This window comes from Vigna angularis, chromosome 8, assembly GCF_016808095.1.
Source record: "Vigna angularis cultivar LongXiaoDou No.4 chromosome 8, ASM1680809v1, whole genome shotgun sequence".
Taxonomy (NCBI): Eukaryota; Viridiplantae; Streptophyta; class Magnoliopsida; order Fabales; family Fabaceae; genus Vigna; species Vigna angularis.
In genome coordinates, this window is record NC_068977.1 from 3,810,191 (window position 1) to 3,816,684 (window position 6,494).

Genomic DNA, 6,494 nt, shown 5'->3' on the forward strand with positions numbered 1-6,494 from the left:
CCAAAAATACAGTGTAAAACCATATAATAGAATGATCACATAATAATATTACAGCTCATTTTTCTTACAAAAGGGTAGGACGTACGGTTATGGCCGAACGACCTTACCAACTAAAAGGAGATAAAACTGTACAAATGGCTACAAATATAGAACGAACGGTTTATAACCCTACCTCTGTCGAACGGTCAATTCAACAGTGAACGAATGGTCGAACACTCCTACAAAAGAGTAGGCCAACAACTTGACCGAATGTCCTAAGGTTCGACCTTCACGTCCGCCTCTTCCAATGCGTCTTCCAGCAACTCTTCTCCTTCTGCTCCCACCTACAGGGTGATCATCGCAATGACAAGGACGGACAAACGAGAATACATGACAAGACAGGAAATAGGGTAAGCCTATGTAATTTAATTCAAGTATCAACATATATTTCACACAAGTCTAATAAAAACCATCATGTACAAAACTCATACTTTTCCAACCATAATCATATAACAATGCATGCAAAGACGGTTCTTTTTACTCTGACTGTCCGGACTGTATGAATTCTGTAGCTACGACGTTCGTGCACTCGTGGAAAGGTAATATGGAAAACCATCAGAATTATCATAGCTGGAAATCCAAGCCGCCACACGAGGTTAGCCCTTCATCCCTCACTATAGCTGGAAACCCAAGTCTACATGAGTTTAGTCCGATAGCTGAAACTCCAAGCTATACGCAACCAGGCCTCCTGCTATTCTCACCACATGCGCCACCATTCTCTACTTGAGACTCGGTGACCATTAGAATGTTAGGATGAACAACAACTTAGTCTGACCATATTCATACTTTACCATTTCAATATTCATTCATGAGATATTTCTCCCCGGAGTACTTTTTCATATTCATACTCATTTCACATACATCATATTCCATCATCATTCATTTTCAAAACCTCAAATCAAACCAATTTGATTACAGATCCCATAGGATACTGAATACCGAACGTTAATCTTCAACCCCGAACGAGACCGGACACTTGGAGTGAGACCGATACGTCTCTAGCTCCGAAACAGATCAAAATCAAGAGAGTTACTATCGGGGTTGTGAAAGAGACCAATTACAATAATACCTCTCAAAGAATAATAGAATCGAACGTTATTTACAAGGTGAGCCAATTTAATGAACTGACTCATGAGAGTTTAAACCGAACGCAATTAAGCCTAGGCCAAGTACTAAGACTCTAGGCCGAACACCATTAGAAATTGATACTGTAGGACATCAAATAATAATAACAGACGTAATTATATGAAGAAACCGAACGCTATAATTACTTAGCTTATTAATGAGTTTAACATCAAGGAGAACGAGTGCTAGTCGAAGACCGAGCACTGTAGAGACCGAACGCTATTGGGTTTTAGCCGAATGCTCTTATGTTAAAAATTAGATTACAGAGTCAAGGTCGAGCACTTGGTTTAAGACCAAGCACCACTTAGTACGAGCGCTTGGTGTACGATCGAGTACTACTTACTACGAGCGCTTGGTGTAAGATCGAACACTACTTAGTATGAGCGCTTGGTGTAAGACCGATCACTACTTAACTTATAGAATAAAGGCTTGATAAATATAAGATATTATTTAACTAGTGTTCAAGAACGAACAAAATATACAAATACATATAGATATACTGAAGTTTATAACCAAATACCAAGGAACGAATATCCTTGGTTGAACGCTTATGTTCAAATACTACAAAACGAAGACGCTTGGTCCTCAACTGGAATTCCATCCAAATGAAAGAATCTAGTTCCAACCGAGTCCACAAGAAAACCGAACACTATATCGAACGAGCACTGGTATAATACCAAACCCTTATTAAGAACGAACGCTACTGAAAATGAACGCTTGGTCCAAGAACGAATACTCAAGTATAACGGGATGGTCAATACTGACTCTCGACAACATCCCTACCCATTTCATGGCTTTCATTAATCATCAATACTTTTAAACAACATACAATATTTCATCATCAACAAAATCATCAAACACAATATCATTTCAGTTTCTCATCTCTTAGATTCATATACTCATACAGCCAACAATGCAGTAACAACCATATTTCATATTTTATTCAGCAATCAATGAACATGCATCCATTCAAAGCAAGAATCTAAATCAAATTATATAAGCTTCCCTTACCTCTTAAGCGTAACCGAACGTTAACAATGCTGGATAGCTCACCACCAATTACTTAGAAGACTACGATTGCGATTTACGAAACTAATCAAATGAAAGGCCAGAAAGGCGTTCAGAAAAGGGTTAAGAAACTCATGCAACCGAAAACTGAGTTTGCATGTACAGAAAAACCACTCGGCTGAGAGATGAACTTACCAGTCCAGAATCCGAAACTGATCGGTTCAAACGGACGCCCTCAACGTCGGGAAAGTAGAAATGGTGCCTGAGCGGTGATGAGGATTTCTTAGAGAGAAGTAAGAGCTTTTTAGAAAGAAGTAAGAGTTTTTTAGAGCGAAGGAGGAGAAATGAAAGTGTAGAAGTGGCGTGAATTTTTTGAAAACTTTGAGTTTTACTTCTATCATCAAAACCGAACGTCCAATCTCCTGTAGCCACCTCTTTTCCACTATGAAATTCTAAACTCTCTTCTTGACACTTGGTTTCCACTCAAATGGGGTTCCTTAGTGGATTTTTAAGGGTCTGACACCAACTCTATTGATAATTGATTTTGTTGATATATTTTTCAATATTTTGTGATTTTCATTTATTTGCAAAATTATAAACTAATTAATTATTTTTTCCAAACTATTAAATAAAACCTTAATTATCTAAAAAGTAAAAAAATAAAAATACCAATCAAAGAGAAACATAAAAAAAAACCATATTGCTAATTATCAATAGTAAAATTTGTTTTCATAATGCTAGCTAATTAGTGGATTTTTAAGGGTCTCACACCAATTCTATTGATAATTGATTTTGTTGATATATTTTTCAATTTTTGTGATTTTCATTTATTTGCAAAATTATAAACTAATTAATTATTTTTTCCAAACTATTAAATAAAACCTTAATTATCTAAAAAGTAAAAAAATAAAAATACCAATCAAAGAGAAACATAAAAAAAAACCATAATGCTAATTATCAATAGTAAAATTTGTTTTCGAGCACATGTTTGTCTCAACAATAAGCTAAAAGAGTGATTTTAAACATCAATAGTTAATGACTTGTATAGACAAAAAGCATTCCTCTCTTTTCTACTTTTTCATTTTATTCAAATATTTTAGTTCTTTCAGTGTTTCCTTTTGATTACTTAACCTCCTTTCATGGGACAATTTAAAAAAGATATTTTTTTAAAGATTATTTTCTATAAAATATATCTAATATGTTAAGGAGATAATAATTGTGTATTTTATATCTAATATGTTAAGGAGATAATAGTTGTGTAATTGACTTAGGGTAATCATTTTGTATTATCGTATACTATTAGGTTTAAGAGTTAACTATGTTTTTGGTCCCTAAATTATAACATGATTTTAGTTTTGGTTTTTATCTTAAACTTTGATTTTTTTTAAATCCTTATACTTAGGAAATGCATGAATGTAGTCCCATTTGCCTAACGACATTAACTATTTTTTTGACATGACAAGAGATAAATCATATTGGATGCAATTGACAAGTTCCTCTCTTATCAATGTATTAAAAGGTCAATGTGATTTATCATTTGTCTTACCAAAAAATAGTTAACCTAGTTGGACGAAAAAGATTATATACATGCATTTCTTAAGTATGTGAATCAAAAAAGATCAAAGTTTAAAATAAAGACGAAAATCAAAACTTCGTTATAGTTTAGGGACCAAAAGAATAGTTGATCTTAAGCTTAAATACTTAACTATATTTATACCTAAGTCATAAGGAAACAAAATTTTAAAGTTATTTGAGGTCAAAGATAAAAAAAGGTGGTAATTTCTTCTTCTATCAAGGAGTTTCCTTTTTTTGGTGAAAAAAAGTCAAGGTTTAAAGAGTTTAAGACTAATGATGAAGTAATTAGAAATTAAACAAGATATACTTATGTATGTGATTTTTACTCGGATGTGACATTAAATTATTATTGAACTAGTTTATGGTATATTAATTTAAATTATTAGAGATCACATATCCAAGGTGGAATGTTAGGTTAATTTGTGGTTTGTGGTATTTACTAATCATATAAAATCCTTATTGAAAGAATATATTTTGTTTTACTAATTATCTAAAAGTCACAAGAAATTGAGTAGTGATAAATTAAGGAAGAATTCCTGTACCATTTGATTATATACTTATTTCTAGTGTGAACTTATCCTAATTCATGCATGTGATGTTTTTTTGTTTACCAAAAGTATTTAAATTGAGTGAATATTGTTAGTCTTTTATCAAATATGCTTACTACAATGTTTTTAAAAATTGTATGTTTGTTATGCGATATCATGTACTTATTGAAGTTTATATTTAAATAAAGTATATTGAATTGATTGATATATTTAAATCATGATTAACATGTGTATATTTGTATTTTAATTTTTGATAACTTATCCTTCTTATGTTTATTAAGTGGTTGTAATTAGACTCATTATATAATCAAACGATATAACAAGTTCACAAAATGGTTAAAGATAATCTTAATGATTTTTAATACATATTTATATATGCATTTATATATGTATATTTTCACATGTAGCTTTCTGAAATACATTATATATTATATATATAAATCCCTTATTATATAAACTTTGTATGCTTTTTTATTTATATATATATATATATATATATATATAATTGAGATAGTTTGGAGTGTTCGATGAATCGTTTCAAGTATTTAGTATAAGTAAATTCTTAAACTCAAATTCTAAAGTAATCTTCTTTCACCAAAACACTTCTTTCAAACTTTTAATAATGCATATATGGGCAGTCTGACAAAGCTTTTGTTACATGTGAGTGGGTCTTGGTTCCTAATTTTTTTTTTTATGTTTGAAAATCTTTAAAATTTGGTATATATATACAAATAAATTGACAGCCTAAAATATTTTTGAACATCTTCCATTTTATATTGGTCTTCTAATTTTTGAACAGCTTAAAAGAATATCACTGTTAGCTAGTAATCTTAGTATATAAATTACGTATATGTTTTTTATAGACAATTATGTATGGATCGAATAAAATTTTCTTTCTAAACGTTTAACATTTCTGTATTTTAAATATGAAATCAAAATGTTTATTTAAATTGGATGAATTTCAAATTAATTATTTTTTTTCGATTCTTAATTTCTAATTTTGTTATACTTGTCAAAAATGCTTTCATGTAAAGCAATAAGTTTACATATTAAAAAGTACGTGTTCATCTTACTTGCTTAATTAAAAGATATAATCGACTTTTAGAATTGCAAGTTTTGTGTGTCCACAACTTCAATAACTTTTTAAGACTTTCACTTCTCAAATAAGCATTAATATAATAATTAATCAAAATCACTTGTTCAACATTCAATAAAGTTGGTCTGAAACGTTAGAAGTTTTATTTAATTACAATATATGTAAATGTAAATGAATGTGAGATGAATATTTTTATGGTTTCAAAAACTAATTAATAGTAGTGATTGAATAAAACCTTTTATCGATTATGTATATATATTTAATAATGAATTAAATATGCTTTTCATCATCTTATTATTTACTCAAATTGTATTTTTTAAAATATTCATATTTTAACAATGTTTAAATATAAGATATTTAGGTAAAGATATCTTCACCACGTGTTATTTTCTTCTTCTGTTTTCATTTCATTTTTTTCTTATAAGATTTATTATGAAATATCTTCTTAAAGAATAAATATATAGTTCAACAAAGTTTCAATCTACTAGTCTACACGCCAACCCTAATAATATGCATGCTTAGTTTTAAGTCATCTTACGTGGAAAGAACTTCATGCGTAATTAATAATTATTAATATTAGCTCGGAAATATAACCAAACGTTTATTTGACTTTCAGGTATACAAATGTATAACAAATTCTGTGTTGTGTTCATGTAATTTGTTTTTAAAACTACGAAAAATTGATAGTTTAAAAAAAAGTCTTGAAGATCACTTTAATATGCAGAAATCCTATTTTTTAAATAAAAACGATAAAAAAAGTAAAATAGATATGAAATAAAATAATTAATATGATAAAAGAGAAATAAAATAAGATACTATGATAAAGTTATTGTTCAAAAAATTAGGGATTCAGTTCAGATGAATAACGATGAGTCAAAATAAGTTTGGTCTGATTACTTGTTTTGAAGAAAAATAATAAAATAAATTGGGTTAGCTAAAATAATGTTGTATAAATTGAATTAGATATTTTTGTGTTGTTGCATAGTTTAGGTTGATCATCCCTTGTATTAAGGAGCCAATATCTTTTTCAAAATAATACTTAATATTAATTTATTAAATCATACAAATATATTAGATGACTTTTATATCCATGATTACATCAT